Source organism: Microcaecilia unicolor, chromosome 7 (genome assembly GCF_901765095.1).
Source record: "Microcaecilia unicolor chromosome 7, aMicUni1.1, whole genome shotgun sequence".
Lineage (NCBI taxonomy): Eukaryota > Metazoa > Chordata > Amphibia > Gymnophiona > Siphonopidae > Microcaecilia > Microcaecilia unicolor.
In genome coordinates, this window is record NC_044037.1 from 271554534 (window position 1) to 271572229 (window position 17696).

The 17696-nt window shown below is 44.6% G+C and overlaps 1 protein-coding gene across 6 annotated transcripts in view; it reads right to left on the reverse strand.

The window, feature by feature from the left end:
- The window catches only part of SLC35F5 (solute carrier family 35 member F5), a 165118-nt gene extending 147720 nt beyond the window's left edge, over positions 1-17398 (reverse strand). For 2 of the 6 annotated variants that reach the window (XM_030208802.1, XM_030208796.1), the window contains exons 1-2: positions 17284-17398; positions 2970-3069 (exon numbers count right to left, since the gene is read on the reverse strand). The gene's annotated coding sequence lies outside the window, so the exon portion shown is untranslated. Of the gene's footprint in view, positions 1-2969; positions 3070-8362; positions 8395-16901; positions 16976-17057; positions 17076-17279 lie in introns of those variants that run through there. The other 4 variants (XM_030208800.1, XM_030208801.1, XM_030208797.1 and 1 more) reach the window with 4 other exon arrangements.
- Between the last annotated feature and the right edge of the window lie 298 nt (positions 17399-17696).

Consider the following 17696-nt stretch of genomic DNA (forward strand, 5'->3'; position numbering starts at 1 on the left):
TGTGCTCTGCAACCCGAGATAGCGGCATGATCCATATTCACAGATGGAGCTATGCTCTCCATTCAGAGAAGGCACCGTGCTATACATGCAGAGAGGAAACTGTGCACTGAATTCAGAGAGAGCGCTTCACTAGACATACAGAGATGATAGAGACATGCAGCAATTGAGCCGTGCCCAGTCATCAGAAACGGAACTATGCCCCACAAAGGAGCTGAAGCCACCAGGCACAGACTGTCGTGTTCAGAGTCAGGACTAGGGCTGCATTCCACGAAGAAAAAAAGGAGGGGGTTTGATCCTCATTCAGATATGGAGCTATTCCAATCTACAGAGAGGAAACTGGAAATGTCATCCTGAGACAGAACAAAACTGAGACTGGGACCAGCAAAGCACGAGTAGACAACGCTAGATACCGTGATGTGACTACCGGGTGTAGCCAGAACCGTGTTCCACAGCCAAATACCGAGCAGCTCAGCATGTGGAAAGGGGAAACCACGCTATACAGACAGTGATGAACCCGCACTCCCCATGTACCAATAAAAGCTCAATAGATGTGAAAGAGCCGAATTCTGCCAATACCACTGAACCATTAGCTAGCCAAGCAGCCGTAGCAGTGCACTGAGCTGAAGCCATCACTGAGGAAAAGGCCAACAATGGCCACAGAAACTGCTGGAGCAGCTAACAGAGGAGTGCCTGTAGAAGCAAAAAGACAACCATACTGCTTGCTCAGCGGAGACAGAGCACGCAAGACAGCAATATCCTGACAGTATGCAGTGGACAGCAAGGCCAGGCAACCTGTGTAGCCCCCAACAGGAGAATCCTGAAACAGCAGCCATGAAGAGGCTGGTGAAGGCGCCACAAACTGTCTTCCACCGATCAGCAGCAAAAAAAAGAGAAGGCTGCAACCTGCCAGCTGCCCATGGGGCATCTCACCCAGCACCTTTTCCAAGCCGCAAAGGATAGAGCGGCCTGGAGGCCAATAGTGCAAGCGCTAATCTGAAGGACAATCGCTCATGCTGGAACAGCCCCAAGGTGGCAAAAAGCACAGAGAGCTGTGAGGTGGAAATGACATCATACACTGAAGTCGAAGTTCACAAATACAGTCAGGAGCTGAAGGCTGACAATGCCACAAGGGACTAAAAAACTTGTCAGACAACCGGGAGTCTAAAGCTCCCAACGCCACGTGAGATTGCTGTGCCTGGATGACTGATGAGCCCTGAAGGCGACAGCAGCACACCACTAGATACTCATGCAGACATAGGCCAACAGCTGCCCCCGGATCAGAGAGCAGAAAAATGGTCATGCCTCAGGAAGGAGAAAAAAACAACATGCCAAGTAGCACATGGTCCCAGCTACCAAAACAAGGAACCCTGCAATCCAGTAGAAGGCAGCAAACGCTCCTGCAAGTGCAGCCACAAGTCAAAGGCTACCTATGCAGCCAGAAAACAGCAGGCCAGGAAACTGTAAGAAGACACTGCCCCTTAGCTCAATGTGAGAAGAAAATATACTTCCCCCAGGAAACATAGCCAAGGCCTCAGAAAGAGAAGTGAGCTTCACAATGAAAACACAGCCAGGAGGAGTAGCCTGGAGAAGGCTGCGAAAGACAAGGCTAGAAGGGCAGCCAAAAAGCTGAGAGAAGCAAGGTCCAGGCTTTTTCCGTATGGGAATTTGCCTTGCGAGGAGCTGAGACCTGAAACCACAAAGGCAGACAAAAAACCTCCGCCAAGAGAACTAGCGCTGTCTGCATCACAACAGCTCGAAAGCTGTGAAGACAGAAAAGGAGACAGAACAAGCCATTATTGCAGCCCGAGACCAAAACGGCTGCCCCCAAATGGAGAGGTATTATATAAAAGTACGCCAAAACTGTCCCCATGCAGGCCCGACAGTACTGTCCCAAAGACACAGGCTGCTCTAAAACAAATAGTGTACCGTCGCAGCTGCACAAACCTAACAGAGTGAAAGAATGAAAGTTCATACCCACAATTTTGCCAGAATTACTGGTACCCAAAGGCCTTCTGACTCCGATCAAGTGGCTGAATTCAGACAGCTGCAGGAGAGCAGAGACACCCCCTCTCCTACAGAATGCTACATAAGCAGAAACCTACTCTCCTACAGCATTATTTATTTTTCAAAGTTCTGCGAGCAGTAGGAGGAATAAGTGGAAGGACAGGGGGGAAAAGTAGGGGGAGGGAGAGACCTGGCACCAGTCAGGCACCTCCACCAGCCTAGATACCTCCCAGCTCAACTGAACCAGGGAGCCCGGAAGAGAAGCCTCAGAAGCAGGAGAAACCAGGAGCCTTGAGACACCATACAACGCCTGCTGGAGATAGAGAATACTGACTGACCAAGGAGCATACTACCCTATGTGTCACAGTTCGGTTTGGTACTCTCTATCTCCACATGCTAGAAAATGGCATAACTCACAAGTCTCTGGATTCGTCTACTGTTGATGAAAAGGAATTCAGTTATCAAGTGGCTTCATGCCAATAGCTTCCTTCTCCCACCTCTATCCAGATCACCTCCCAGTCCCATCATCAGCTGCTCCCCTCCAGCCCCCTTTTATTTGCCACAGCAGCGGGGAGCATGTACCTTTACTCTTGCCACTCTCTCCTTTTGTCCAGCACATTCAACAGTAATGGCAGGAGCTTGCATCTCCCCCCGCCCCCCACAGAACTGTACTTCTTCATCCAATGCTGCTGTAGCACCGTGGGAGAGACGGACAAAGAAGCAGAGCATGGCAGGAGCAAAGGCACAAGCTGACACCCCTGAGGGACTCTGCTTCAGCAGCCTGCTCCAATGGTGTCACTGGAGCATCTGAGGAAGGCCAATATTTCAGGGTTTTCTGGTTAGAACCAGAAACCTAAAATTCCTCATTAATGGGGTTTTATTTATTCCAGATGTAAGCAAAAATCAGAAGCCCTAACTATACTCATTGGGAATCAGAAGCAGGGGCATTATTTCCATATGCATACCTTGACAGTATCTCTGGAAAGGAAAAGAAAAAAAAAAGCTTGGAGTCTTTAAAATGAGATGACAGTCTTCAAACGGGTGCAATTTCAGGTTGATGGAATTCTGAAAAACAAAATGTATAAGCTTATGAAATAGTTTTGTGTTCAGGATCCTCAAAACATATTAGGCTTTGCAAGGCCTTGAAAAAATAAAAATAGCGCCCAAATGTTACACAGCTTACTGTTTGCATTATGGCTCTTATGACAAGTTTTACACAAATAGCTCAAGGACAACTCAAAAGAGTAAGAAAAAAATGTAAATATTTTTAAAGTGCTTTTTTTGGAATTCTGAGCTCTCCTTTGCCACCTCCTTATAAAGAAATGGACAAAAATACTTGTTACTGAGAGAAATGTTTTAAAAGTATTCTGTTTGAGGTGCAAAAGTACACCTTTTTCCTAAGCATATGCAAGTGGTACCTCAATGCCACCTTTCCCTCCTTCAGGAACTACTGCTATTCCTATTATTACTGCCTCTGGCTTCTCATCAGGTCTGCTTCAGGTAGCTGTGCAGCTCCAGCTGAGCAGCTCTACACCCCTGAGCTGTGTGCTGTCTGCACAGTCAAGAGGGAAAAATGGAGGGATGACAGCAGTCAGGTAGCATTTTAAAAGACAGAAGAGAAAAAAAAAATGAATGGGGGAGAAGATCATAGGACAGGGGAGGAAGGGAAATTATTAAGGTGCAGTAAAGGTCAGGCTTTTACCACACCTTTATATACCATGGAAGTCACCAGCCTGCAGTGTCTCAGTACTGTAATTTATTTATTTACTGATTGGATCTGCCTGAGCCCACTCTCAAGTGCGAGAAGTCGGCGGTGTGCTTTTAGCTGCTGCTGAAGGCATTCCCTGCACATGGTCATTTCATGCAGTACGGGGGGGGGGGGGGGGGGGGGGAGCCTTGGGGAGTGATTTCTTCAGTTGGCAAATCTCTGACTGGCAGGGCTTCAGCATCCTTGCCAAACATTCAAAGGGTGCTGCAATTTTTGAGGGGGCTTGAGCCCAAAGTTGGGAGGGGGTGAAGAGAGCCAGGCCTCCCCCTCCATGTGGCTATGCCACTGCTTGTGAGCAACCTTACAAGCAGCATTATGGCATCATCCAAGAAGCATGGAATTACAGAGACTACCACTAGAGGTTGCCAACATCATTATGAACCTGGTGGTACATAAGTACATAAACATAAGTACATAAGCACTGCCACCCTGGGAAAAGACCAAAGGTCCATCAAGCCCAGCACTCTGTCTCCGACAGCGGCCAATCCAGGCCCCAAGAACCTGGCAAAAACCCAGAATTTAATAACGATCAATGGACTTTTCCTTCAGGAATCTGTCCAGACCCCCTTTAAACTCAGCAAGGTCAGCTGTCGTCACTACCTTCTCCGGCAATGAGTTCCAGAGTCTAACCACACGCTGAGTAAAGAAAAACTTTCTCCAATTTGTTTTAAACCTACCACATTCTAATTTCATCTTGTGTCCCCTGGTCCTATTATTGTTAGAAAGCATAAACAAACGCTTCACATCTGTCCGCTCTACCCCACTCATTATTTTGTAGACCTCTATCATATCACCCCTCAGGCGACTTTTCTCCAGGCTAAAGAGTCCTAGCCGTCTTAACCTCTCCTCATAAGGTAGTCGTCCCATCCCTTTTATCATTTTCATCGCCCTTCTCTGCACCTTCTCCAATTCCTTTATATCTTTTTTGAGATGAGGCGACCAGAACTGAACACAATACTCCAGGTGCGGTCGCACCATGGAGCGATATAACGGCATTATAACATCCTCATGCTTGTTTTCCATCCCTTCTCTAATAATACTTAACATTCTGTTCGCCTTCTTAGCCGCCGCAGCACATTGAGCGGAAGATTTCAACGTTCTATCCACGATGACTCTCAGATCCCTTTCTCAGTCCGTAACTCCTAAAGCGGAACCTTGCATGACATAGCCGTAATTCAGGTTCCTCCTTCCCACGTGCATCACTTTGCACTTGTCAACGTTGAACTTCATCTGCCATTTGGACGTCCAATCCCCCAGTCTCACGAGGTCCTCTTGTAATCTTTCACACTCCTCCCGCGACGAGACGACCCTGGATAACTTTGTGTCACCTGCAAATTTAATTACCTCACTAGTTACTCCCACCTCAAGGTCATTTATAAATATGTTAAAAAGCAGCGGTCCCAGCACAGACCCCTGAAGGACCCCACTAACTACCCTTCTCCATCAAGAATACTGACCATTCAACCCTACTCTCTGCTTCCTTTTAACCAGCTCTTAATCCATAATAATACACTGCCTCCGATCCCATGACTCTCCAGTTTCCTTTGGAGTCTTTCATGAGGCACTTTGTCAAACGCCTTCTGAAAATCTAGATATACAATATCCACCGGCTCCCCTTTGTCCACATGCTTGTTCACCCCCTCGAAAAAATGCAGTAGATTTGTGAGGCAAGACTTCCCTTCACTAAATCCGTGCTGACTTTGTCAGCAGCCCATGCTTTTGTACATGCTCCGTAATTTTATTCTTAATAATAGCCTCCACCATTTTTCCCGGCACCGATGTCAGACTCACCGTTCTATAATTTCCCGGATCTCCTCTGGAACCCTTTTTAAAAATCGGCGTTACATTGGCCACCCTCCAATCTTCCGGTACCACACCTGATTTTAGGGATAAATTGCATATTACTAACAGCAGCTCCACAAGTTCATTTTTCAGCTCTATTAATACTCTGGGATGAATACCATCCGGACCTGGCGATTTACTACTTTTTAGTTTGCAGAACTGCCCCATTACATCCTCCAAGTTTACAGAGAAATCATTTAGTCTTTCCGACTCGTCCGCTTCAAATACCTTTTCTGGCAGCAGTATCCCTCCCAAATCCTCCTCGGTGAAGACCGAAGCAAAGAATTCATTTAATTTCTCCGCTACAGCTTTGTCTTCCCTGATCGCCCCTTTAACACCACCGTCGTCCAGCGGCCCTACCGATTCTTTAGCCGGCTTTCTGCTTTTAATATACCTAAAAAAAGTTTTGCTATGTGTTTTCGCTTCTATCGCTAACTTTTTTTCAAAGTCCTCCTTAGCGCTCCTTATCTCCTTTTTGCATTTGGCTTGACATTCCTTACACTTTATCTTATTGTCTTCCGTCGGTTCCCTTCTCCATTTTCTGAAGGATTGTTTTTTGGCTCTAATAGCTTCCTTTACCTTACCATTTAGCCACACCGGCTGACGTTTGGTCTTTTTTCCTCTTTTTCTAATACACGAAATATATTTGTCCTGTACTTCTAGGATGGTGTTTTTGAACAGCATCCACACCTGATTCAAGTTTTTTACCCTTTCAGCCGCTCCCCTCAGTCTTTTTTTCACCGTTCTCATTTTATCGTAGTCTCCTTTTTTAAAGTTAAACGCTAGTGTATTTGATTTCCTGAGTTCACTTACTTCGTAGCCAATATCAAAACCGATCATATTATGATAACTGTTATCAAGCGGCCCTCGCACCGTTACCCCCCGAACCAGATCATGAGCCCCACTAATGATTAAGTCTAGTATTTTCCCTTCTCTCGTCGGCTCCTGAACCAGCTGTTCCATGAAGCCGTCCTTGATTTCATCAAGAAATTTCACCTCCTTTGCGTGTACCGATGTTTCATTCACCCAGTCTATATCCGGATAATTGAAGTCACCCATTAATATTACATTGCCCTTTTTATTCACTTCCCTAATTTCCCTTGTCATTGCCGCGTCCGTCTGCTCGTCTTGGCCAGGCGGACGGTAGTACACTCCTATCACCATCCCTTTTCCCTTTTCACGTGGAATTTTAATCCACAAGGCTTCCAGTCGGGGTTTTGTCTCCTGCAATATTTGCAGCCTGAGTCAAGGTTCTCATTTACATACAGCGCTACCCCTCCTCCAATCCTATCCACCCTATCGCTACGATATAATTTGTAGCCCTGTATGACTGTGTCCCATTGGTTATCTTCCTTCCACCAGGTCTCAGAGATGCCTATGATATCCAGTTTTTCATTGTGCGCAATGTACTCCAGTTCTCCCATCTTATGCCTCAGGCTCCTGGCATTTGCGTATAGACATTTCAATGTATGCTTGTTGTTCTGATTATTATTACGTTTAATACGTGGCATTATTAATATGTTGTCTTCCGTCTGGTCATTATTAATTTTATTTAAGTCTATCTGATCCTCTATGATTTCTTTGTTGTCCTTACTCACAAGTAGCCCTTTTTTCCCTATCTGGGTGATATCCTCAAAAGATATCTTCCGAACCATGCGCTTTTGAGCGACTGTCGGCCTTCCCCCCCGTTTCTAGTTTAAAAGCTGCTCTATTTCCTTTTTAAAAGTTGACGCCAGCAGCCTGGTCCCACCCTGGTTAAGCTGAAGTCCATCAGATCGGAATAGGCTCTCCCTTCCCCAGAATGCTGACCAGTTCCTGACAAATCCAAAACCCTCCTCCCCACACCATCGTCTCATCCACGCGTTGAGACTCCAGATCTCTGCCTGTCGTTTGGGCCCTGCGCGTGGAACAGGTAGTATTTCAGAAAATGCTACCCTAGAGGATCTGGCTTTGAGCTTCCTTCCTAAAAGCCTAAATTTAGCTTCCAGAACGTCTCTCCCACATTTTCCTACGTCGTTGGTACCCACGTGTTCCAAGACGGCCGGTTCCTCCCCAGCACTATCTATAATCTTGTCTAGGTAGCAAGGGCAGGAGTGACCAGGGATCTGACTCCTGCCCATCTCCACTAAGAACCAGCAATTTAAGGCATGCCCGGGGGGGGGGGGGGGGGGGGTTCAGGATGGAGGAGCACCTTGTGGTTGGTATGTGTGGCACCTAAAAGAAGCGACCCAGGAGCACTGGCTGTGGCTTTATGGTCCAATGCTCCTGAGATGGTAAAAACCTCAGCAATTTGCTGGGGTTATTTCTTCTAGCTCCACTACTGCTTCAAGCTGCATTATAGAAATTAAACAGGGAGGTGTTTTGAAAGCTTTGTATCTCATTGCTATGTACCCCACAGAAACCTAATAACACTGTGTTACAGCACTGAAATGTGTGTTAGAGCCCTTAACCCATACTAATTGCCATAATGCAGCTTAATAAACTACCTCTGAATTGGGCAAGGAGACAAGATTATGGGATGGATCAAAGAAAGGAAATACAAGAAGGAACAGATGGTTGAACGAACAGAGACCTTTTGCAGACGGAAAGATGATGTAGCAAAAGTATGGAACATGAGAGAAAGAGTGAGGAAAAAAGAAAGGAAAAAGATGGAAAAATGAATAAATCCAGACTCATATGAGAAGTGTAGAGGAAAGGTTTGTACATAAATTTCCAAATACATTGTACGTAAATGTTTATAATACTCACTACAGGGCATTGCCCGTGCTGCAGAAATCACATCCCTGTTTAACTTTTCACAATATTTACTTGCTGAAATAACAGGAAAATTGTTTTGGAAAATATTTACAGCTTTCTCTACCAATTCTTGCTCTGAAATTTCTTAAACTGTATACTTAGGATTTCCGATTTTATGTTTAATTTAAACAGATATGGATAAAAACATCTCTATTTTAAAAAGGCGTTTAGTGGTACTTTGCCAAGCCTCCTGTTGCCTGTCTTCAATCTTCCACTATTTTTGTGCTTTTTCTGTATTTCACACATTTTTGCAGTTGTCATTCGACTCAACCAGAAAAGGTGTTCAGCAACAGCAGACATAAAGCAAAAGAATTAAAAAAAAAAAAATCAATAACTACCATTTTTTGTACCTTCAACGAACCCCTAATTACCTAGAAAATAAACATCTAGTTAACCTTTATAATACAATTGGCCAGACTTAATGATAAATATATAGATCAGTAGAAAAACAATTTTCAAAGGTTTTGAAAACTGCAGCCTGCTCTTCAATGTGGGAAACCAGAGAGAGGTGGGCTTAGGTGCAGGGAGGGACCTGGCAGTACACTGCAGGTGGATTTTCAAAAGGGAAATTCTGTGTCTGTTATTGGTTTAACAGTATATCAAATAAAGTGAAGTGTTTTGAGTTCCCTTGAAAATGAGGGGAGACAAAAGACTGCACCCTCCCCCACTCCTCATTCCACTGTTACCTTGCTGAGACCAAGGAGATGTAATTGATAGGGGGCTGTGTCAGGTGACAATGCTGAATCCAGGCCCCCTCCCCATAGTCACAATCTTGATACTCTCAAAATAATTAAACCTCCTTGGCCTGGGACACTGGGATACTGGAGCACGTGTCCATTCCTAAGTGGATGAAGGTGGCTCACTTGCTGCTTTTTGTAGGAAACTGTGGTTACTAGGAAGGGGGGCAGAGGGAGATCTAACAAACGTTTCTAGAGCCTCATCTGTTCTACATAGCCTGTGGATTGTGCTGGAAATATCCATACAAGACCTTTGGGGTGAAGTCTGGGATCCAGGTCAGGGCTGTAATAAGAGAATAGGGGAGAGGAGGGGCAACTTCTCCAAATGGGTTTGTCTTCTGCATACTGTGACAGGAATGAACCTTACTCCTGTCAGGGTATGTGGAGTATGATCGCCTCAGTCTCTCATGCTATGTGAGCAGCCCAGAAAAGGTGTACAAAATTAACATGGGCTCTCTGATCCATCCCCATAAAACAGGTTTTACATGCAGAAAAGGTTTTCTAAAATCACCTCCAAAATTACCTGTCTGAAAACGAACGTTCATGAGTGAGAATCTTGGTATAATAAGCCCAACCAGGTTGAAACAAGACAGTGGCAAAACATGTTTAAAAACAGGTTTGGCAGAGAATATCTGGTTGTTTAAACAAAAAAAGGGTCATGCAGTGGCAACCCAGGCTCATGTCCTGGAGGCAAGGGGGAGGCGATAACCCCAATTCAGGTTTGGAGAGAGAATTTCCAGAGTAACCAGTCTATGAAAATCAATTCTTAAATCATGCATATACAAATATATGTGATGAATATTCTTTGCAGCTATCCAAAAAGCTGATCTGTGGCCATCTCCGAGAACCCATGGTCTAGAGTAGTACATGAAAAGAGATTTGTGGGCACTGCTTCCAAATCTCTTTCATGCATATTCAGTATGGATATCATTAAAAAACAAAAACAGACTACATGGGAGGAGCTCATGGAACTGTTTGAGAAATACTGGTCTAGAGTAATGATGCTCAAACTGACCCTTCGCCAGCCAGAGGATTGCATGATATATAGTACAAGTCCAAAAATACGGACTGTCTGGGGAATGGGTCAGTCTGGATTTTCAGTTTTTCTGAATTCTCTGGCAGTACTTTTAAAATTTAAGGAAGAATAAAGGAGATCAACAAGCAAATTTTTTTAATTTATACATTAACAAATAGACACTGGATGAAGCATTCTGTCTGTCTTTCTCTCTTCTCCATCCAGATCACCCCATCTCTGTTTTGCAGCTTAAGAAAATTCCAGAAGAGGGGGCCCGGGGGTCCAGGTCCCCAAGGCCCCGCCCTATGGCTACGCTCTTCCCCCTTCTCCTGCATGGTCTGACATCTCTCTCCCCTCACAGGCTGCCTCCATCCTACACCAGGCCTTTCCCCTCTGACCCATCCTGCCCCTTCTGATGCAACTTTCTGTTTTCGGAAGGACAGGATGGGTCAGAGGGGAAAGGCCCAGTGCAGGCCAGAGGCAGCCTGTGAGAATAAGGTTGTCGCTGGCACAGCAGCATAGAAGACTTGCTTACTTCTGATCAGGTACAACAGAAGTTGGGCAGGAGAGTGACAGAGTATCTTGGGCAGGGCCGGAAGTGGAGGGAGAGACGCCGGACCACGCTGGAGGGAGGGAGAATGTATGCAGCACTTGTAGTCCAAATTCTCGGGCAGTCTGGATGTCACAATTTTAAAGGGTCCAGATTATCAGACAGTATGGATTTCTGACATCCGGATTTTTGGCCTTGTACTATATAATTAATTTAAAATATATTTATACTGGCTTCACAGACTAAACTGGACATTCAAGGAGGTTTACAAAATTATATACACAGTATATGTAAACTGATATGATATATACCCCTGCCCATCAAAGATAGTCCAGCAGGCAAGTATGGACTTCATAGAAGGCGCCACAAAAATTGTGAATGACTCTCTTTCTAATGGGCAACTACCAACAGCATTATAAAGGGCAGTGGTTCACCCTTTGCTAAAGAAAAACAACCTTGATCAGGCCAAACTTGAAACTTCCAGCCAGTATCCAACATCCCCTTTCTAGGGAAATTTATAGAACAGTCTAGAAGAGAGAAACTGGCTAGATCCATGGGTGCTGACCTGCGGGGTCCAACAAGGATCGATACTGTCACCAATTCTGTTCAATATCTACCTTGTCCTTAGCTGAGCTGATTCAGTCAACGGACAGTCAGTTCTATGTCTACGCGGATGATGTGAAGCTACTCATACCCATTGAACCTGACCTTGAATAAACTGATTACCTGTCTAACATCAATTCAAGAATGGGCTAAACACAACAAAATTTGCCTGAAAGTAAAACCAAGCTACTCTGGATCCCTAACACAAGTGGATACATACCTGACATCAAAATCTCTTTTGGGAAGTACGAACTCCCCTTCAAATCACAAGTCAGGAACCTTGGAATATAGTTAGATTCAACACTTAATCTGATTTCCCAAATGTAAGCAACCTTCAAGAGGTGCTTCTACTATTTACGACAGCAACGCTGCCTCTCTCCTTACATCGAGAAGGTAAATCTTATCCCAGTTGTGCAAGCCATAATAACGAAGACTGGATTACTGCAATGCACTATACAACAGTCTGGCTACAAAGGGCCTGCACCAGCTCCAATTGATTCAGAATGCTGCAGCAACTCATAGAAGGTTGCAAGCGATGTAACCACATCACCCCATTTTTGCAAAAATGTACAATACAGGGCTAAATTAAAAAATCTTATGTCTGATCTTCAAGGTCCTTAAAGGAAATAGCCTTGAATACCTGAAGAATAGGATGATCCTTCTACACACTGAAAAGGGCACTAAGGTCCTCTCAAGGACTATCACTAACCACACCCTCTCCAAAAGACATTACACAATGGTTGTGATACCCGTAAGTGAGCCTTCTCAATAGCAGCCCCCACACTCTGGAATGCACTGCCTGAAAGGCTCCGCTTAACACAAGACTATATCTACTTCAGGAAGAAGGTGAAAACTTGGCTCTTCAACCAGGCCTTTAACGGAAGAAGTAACTAACTTGTTAGTCTCACACACACAAGGAGTGACACAGGCTGCACATACTGCAGCAGGACATGTTTTTCCACTTATACTATGTCATACTTTGTACTTTTATTTGAATATTTTTACTGCTGTAATTGCCTAATGCTCATGTACGATTTATTCTTACTGTACACCGCCTTGAGTGAATAAATCCTAATAAACAAATAAATATGCAAGTATCAGATCACCCACAAACAGTATGCACATTTTTCTCAAGTATATTCATTAAGGTAGAGTTTCCCAATCTATTGTTTTGGGTGACTTAATATGGCAACAATCTCCGCCTACTGGCGTCAGGCCAGATAATGGGCCAAGCATGCTCTCACCATCCTCCTGTCAAGTAAACCTCCTTGGCTGAGACTCCCTTAATGCTGTCTGCACATATATGTCCTGTAAGTTGTACAACTTCATGTAAGAAAAGATTTATTTACAAGCACAGATTACCTACCAAAGTTGATTTCTCAAGAAGGTCATAACATTTCCAATAAGCCTTCTCGAAGACTGCATTTTACAGATTCTGACAGGGCCCTAAAGTGTGTTAAAATTTTGCAGTTACCAAGCATTAAATGACCAAAATTTAACACGTGGTAACAAAAGCCTCTGCAGTAATGCAGACAATTTACTTACTGTGTGTTAGCTGCATTCCAAAAACAGTGCAAATGGTACTCAAAGAGGGGTATAATCGAACGCGGATGCCCATCTCCATGGGCGACTATCTCCGAGGACGGGTACGCGAAGGGGTGGGACAGACCATATTTTCAAAAAAGATGGGTGTCCATCTTTTGTTTCGATAATACGGTTGGTGCCGGGCAAATGCATCGGATTTGGGCGGATTTGAGATGGGGGGTATCGGTTTTCAGCGATAATGGAAACCGAAGCCACCCAGCTCAAAAACAAACAACTCCAAGGCATTTGGTCGTGGGAGGGACCAGGATTCGTAGTGCACTGGTCCCCCTCACATGCCAGGACACCAACCGGGCACCCTAGGGGGCACTTGTAAAAAGTTAAAAAAAAAATTAAAATACCTCCCAAGTCCATAGCTCCCTTACCTTGGGTGCTGAGCCCCCCCAAAACCCACTCCCCACAACTCTACACCATTACCATAGCATTTATGGCTGAAAGGGGGCACCTAGATGTAGGTACAGTGGGTTTTGGGGGTGGTTTGGAGGGCTCCCATTTACCAGCACAAGTGTAACAGGTAGAGGGGGATGGGCCAGGGTCCACCTGCCTAAAGTCCACTGCACCCACTAACAACTGCTCCAGGGACCTGCATACTGCTGTGATGGAGCTGGGTATGACATCTGAGACTGGCATACAGGCTGGAAAAAAAAAGTTTTTACACTTCTTTTTTTTTTTGGTGAGAGGGGGTTAGTGACCACTGGGGGAGTCAAGGGAGGTCATCCCCGATTCCCTCCGGTGGTCATCTGTGCAGTTGGAGCACTTTTTGGGGACTTGTTCGAAAAAAAAAAAAGTCCAAAAAAAGCGGCCCAAATTCTCGCTACTGCCGCCCTTCTTTTTTCCTCGGCCGATAAACACGCCCCAGTCCCGCCTTCACCACGCCTCCGACACGCCCACATAAACTTTGTTCGTTCCCTCGACAGACTGCAGTTGGAGGCGCCCAAAATCAGCTTTCGATTATACCAATTTGAGCGCCCATCTCCCGATTTGGGTCGCAATATGGGCGTCTTTCTCTTACAAAAATAAGCCTGAAAGCCACCTACTAAGGTGAAGTTAAAATGTTGTGAATTGTCTGTTGCTTTAACAGTTAACATAAAGTACAGTAGCAGTCCCCACCCATTCCACATTTGTTAGGTAATGCAGAAATTTGCGTATGTTAAGTAACAAGTTCCTATATTAACAGTTAACACAACATATACACTAACAGCTTGAACTAACTCCTGTTATTAAGTGACAAACTTACTTTAATAAAAGGAGTCCTTAAAGAAATTAAGCAAACCAAAACAGCAGATAAACTAAACACCTTTCCCATGCATTCAAAACAAAAGAGACAATGGTACATATCACTCACAGGGCTTTAAATTCATTTCTCCCCTCTCACTTGTTCTTTAGGGGTTTATGAGTGGTTTTTATTTTGTGCCAAGATGCATTCCAGCTGTCAGAACTGTGCATTTTGTACTAATATGTACTGTAGAGAGATTCTGCAGTCAAGAGAGACTTAAGCAAACAATAGTCAGGAAAGTAAAACAAAGTGTGTATGAGCTGTATTTGCCAAAACTTTCAACAGTACACACTAGTACAGCATTAATAAAAAAAGAAGGATATCACTTTGGAATGGAACCTGATATGCAAGAAAGCAGGTAGGTCAGCCTTTCATAAGAAAACTTGGATACATTAGCCCATTTTCTAATCCCCCCTATAATCTGTGAGAGGCGCACCTGATGCTGTTAAACTGTAAGCTCACATGTAAATAGCACAGCATGTAATTTGGAAGGAGGCACACAAAGGAGAGGAGCATAGGTAGGATATGGGCCTGTCAAGCATCAAGTGGGCTGAGAACCAGGAAAACTGGTTTTATTCCTACTGCAGCTCCTTGTGACCCTGGGCAAGTCACTGAACCTTCCACTGCCCCAGGTACAATACTTAGATTGTGAGCCCACTAGAGACAGAGAAAGTGCCTGAATGCAATTTGTAACTGCTTTGATTATACCACAGAAAGATGGACGGTATATAAAGAAACAAAGTACATGCATCTTATAAAATAGTAACATAGTACATGACAGAAGATAAAGACCTGTACAGTCCATCCAGTTTGCCCAACAAGATAAACTCATTTTACATGGTATGTGATACTTTATATGTATGCCCGAGTTTAATTTGTCCTTGCCTTTCTCAGGGCACAGACCGTAGAAGTCTGCCCAGTACTGTTCTTGTAATAAGTTCTGAAGCTAACATCGAAGTCCCTTAAAATTTATGCTCCAGCCCATCCCTATCTATTCAGTCATGATCAGGGCGTAGACCGTAGAAGTCTGCCCACCTCCCACTTTGTTTCCAATTACCGGCGTCGCCACCCAAACTCCACTAAGATTCCACGGAACCATTCCTTCTAAACAGGATTACAATCGGGCTCATTTTCAAAGCACTTAGCCTCCCAAAGTTCCATAGAAACCTATGGAACTTAGCCTCCCAAAGTGCTTTGAAAATATGCCTCTATGTGTTTACCCATACATGTTTGAATTCCATTACCGTTTTCATCTCCACCACCTTCCGTGGGAGGGCATTCCATATATCCACCACCCTCTCTGTGAAAAAATACTTCCTGACATTAGTCCTGAGTCTGCCCCCCTTCAACCTCAATTCATGTCCTCTAGTTCTACCGCCTTCCCATCTCCGGAAAAGGTTCGTTTGCAGATTAATACCTTTCAAATATTTGAGCGTCTGTATCATACCACCCCTGTTATACATGTTCAGGTCAGCAAGTCTCTCCTTGTACGGTTTGCAACACTAATCCCATACCATTTTCGTAGCTTTTCTTTGCACCGCTTCCAGTCTTTCTACATCTTTAGCAAGATACGGCCTCCAAAACTGAACACAATACTCCAATAAGATGTGTGCAGTGAATGGTGTATTTAGGTGCACCTGCTTCACCTGCCGTTGACCTGGAGTAGGCAGGTATTCCTTTTTTTTTTCGGTGTGTCAATGCAGAGTATGCACTAGTATTCTATAACTGCATTAGGATGTCCTAATGTCATTATAGAATTGGCGCAACCTGCACTGCATCGGGGGGGGGGGGGCACAAAAGATGCACCAATTTACAGAATTGCCCCATACAGCTTTTGTCCCTATAAAAAAAAAATTAAGTAAGGCCTTGATTAGAAGAGCAAGGAGAAAGAAAACATGGCTGACAAAGCAAAGTAGATCAAATTAAGGGTGAATGGAAAAGCTTACAGAGTAAAAAAAATTCAAAGGCTGCATAAACAGAAAATTGTAGTATAGAAGAAATTGGAACACATAGCTTAGTAAATATAAGTACACTATAATCTCAGGAGTAGAGATCAGCGCACCTACAATACTTCAGACAGCAAATGAATTAAAAAAAATTGTGGCCAACAAACTCTAAACAGATTATTCTGAAGCTTAACAAATTTATTTTCAAGCTAATGAGTATTTAAGAATCTAGCTTCCCACAGAGAAGAGCTACAATAGAAAAAGGGCACAACTTTAAACAAACTACTTAGACTGTGAGCTCACTAGTGACAGAGAAAGTACCTGTATGCTATATGTAAACCGCTTTGCTCGGATCACAGAGGCATTATATCAAGAATGTAATAATAAATAAATAAACATTTTCAGAAAAACAAATAGCCAGCGTAATCTTGCCTGATAAAACAGCTTCCATGGTATCCAAAGGGTTGTACATAAATTCCAGTATCTAGAGGGAAAAGGGATATATGGGGGGAAAAAATGAATATTCAAAAAACATAAGGAAAATAATCAAGGGTATTTCTCCTTCATTTCACCAAGAAGGAACGTGCAGCTTGTACTACAACAAGTTCACGTTTACATAATGGACTTGAAAAGCAGTATCAATTTCTAAACCCAAATGGCACAAAGCAAGCGTTAAGAGAACTGGCAAAGACGTGCTGGCTTCAGAGAGACAGATTTATTGGGCCACCCTTATTCAGAGGGGCACAACCATCAGTCACAGACCTTTCAACAGCGATGAGTCACAAGCGATATAGTCAAAAGATACCAGGTCACACGCATTCGAGAACCGGTTTCCCCCTCTCCCTGGGCTGCAATCCCTCTCTCCCTCCCCCTTGTCCGCACCTCACCCTCAAACCTCCCCCCCGATCAAACTCATACCTCAGGTTCCCCACCAACATCCCCCCTTCCCCGTGACACAACTTGTCTCCCTTCTGAGGCACTCCCGCCCTCCTTGAGAAACAGGAAGTAGCGTCAGTCTGCTACAGGACTGGAGAAGGAAACAAATTTGTGGGGCCTGTCGCACTCGCGGGTGATCTCTCAAAGAACAAGTGGGAAGTAGAGAACCGCGGGAGCGTACGAGCCTTTCGGTGACCGCTTTACCTACCCAGGCTTCTTTAAAACGCCTAAGTACCGCTGCCTCCTCCTTTCGATAATTCCAGCGCAGCCGCTCTAATCTCTGCCCGGGCTGATGCAGCACGGCTCACATTGACACATACACAAGTCAGACAGAAGTCACCTGATCTACTGTAGCGCATGCGTCTGGCAGGCAGGCTCCACGTGCTGCTGCTACCAGATGGCGCTACGCTTGTCTTGGAGGGCGGCTCGAGTCGCAACTCACACACGCGCCAGTAGATCAGGTGGTGATTTCTGATGTGGCTGGCGCGAGGAGGTTTAGTGACATCTCCTCGAGCTGGCCCGTGCACGTATCGTCAGTGTGATTCTTGCTGCATCAGCCTGAGCAAGAGCGGCTGCGCTGAATTGTTTAAGCGAGGACTTTTTGTACGGTGCTATTTAACC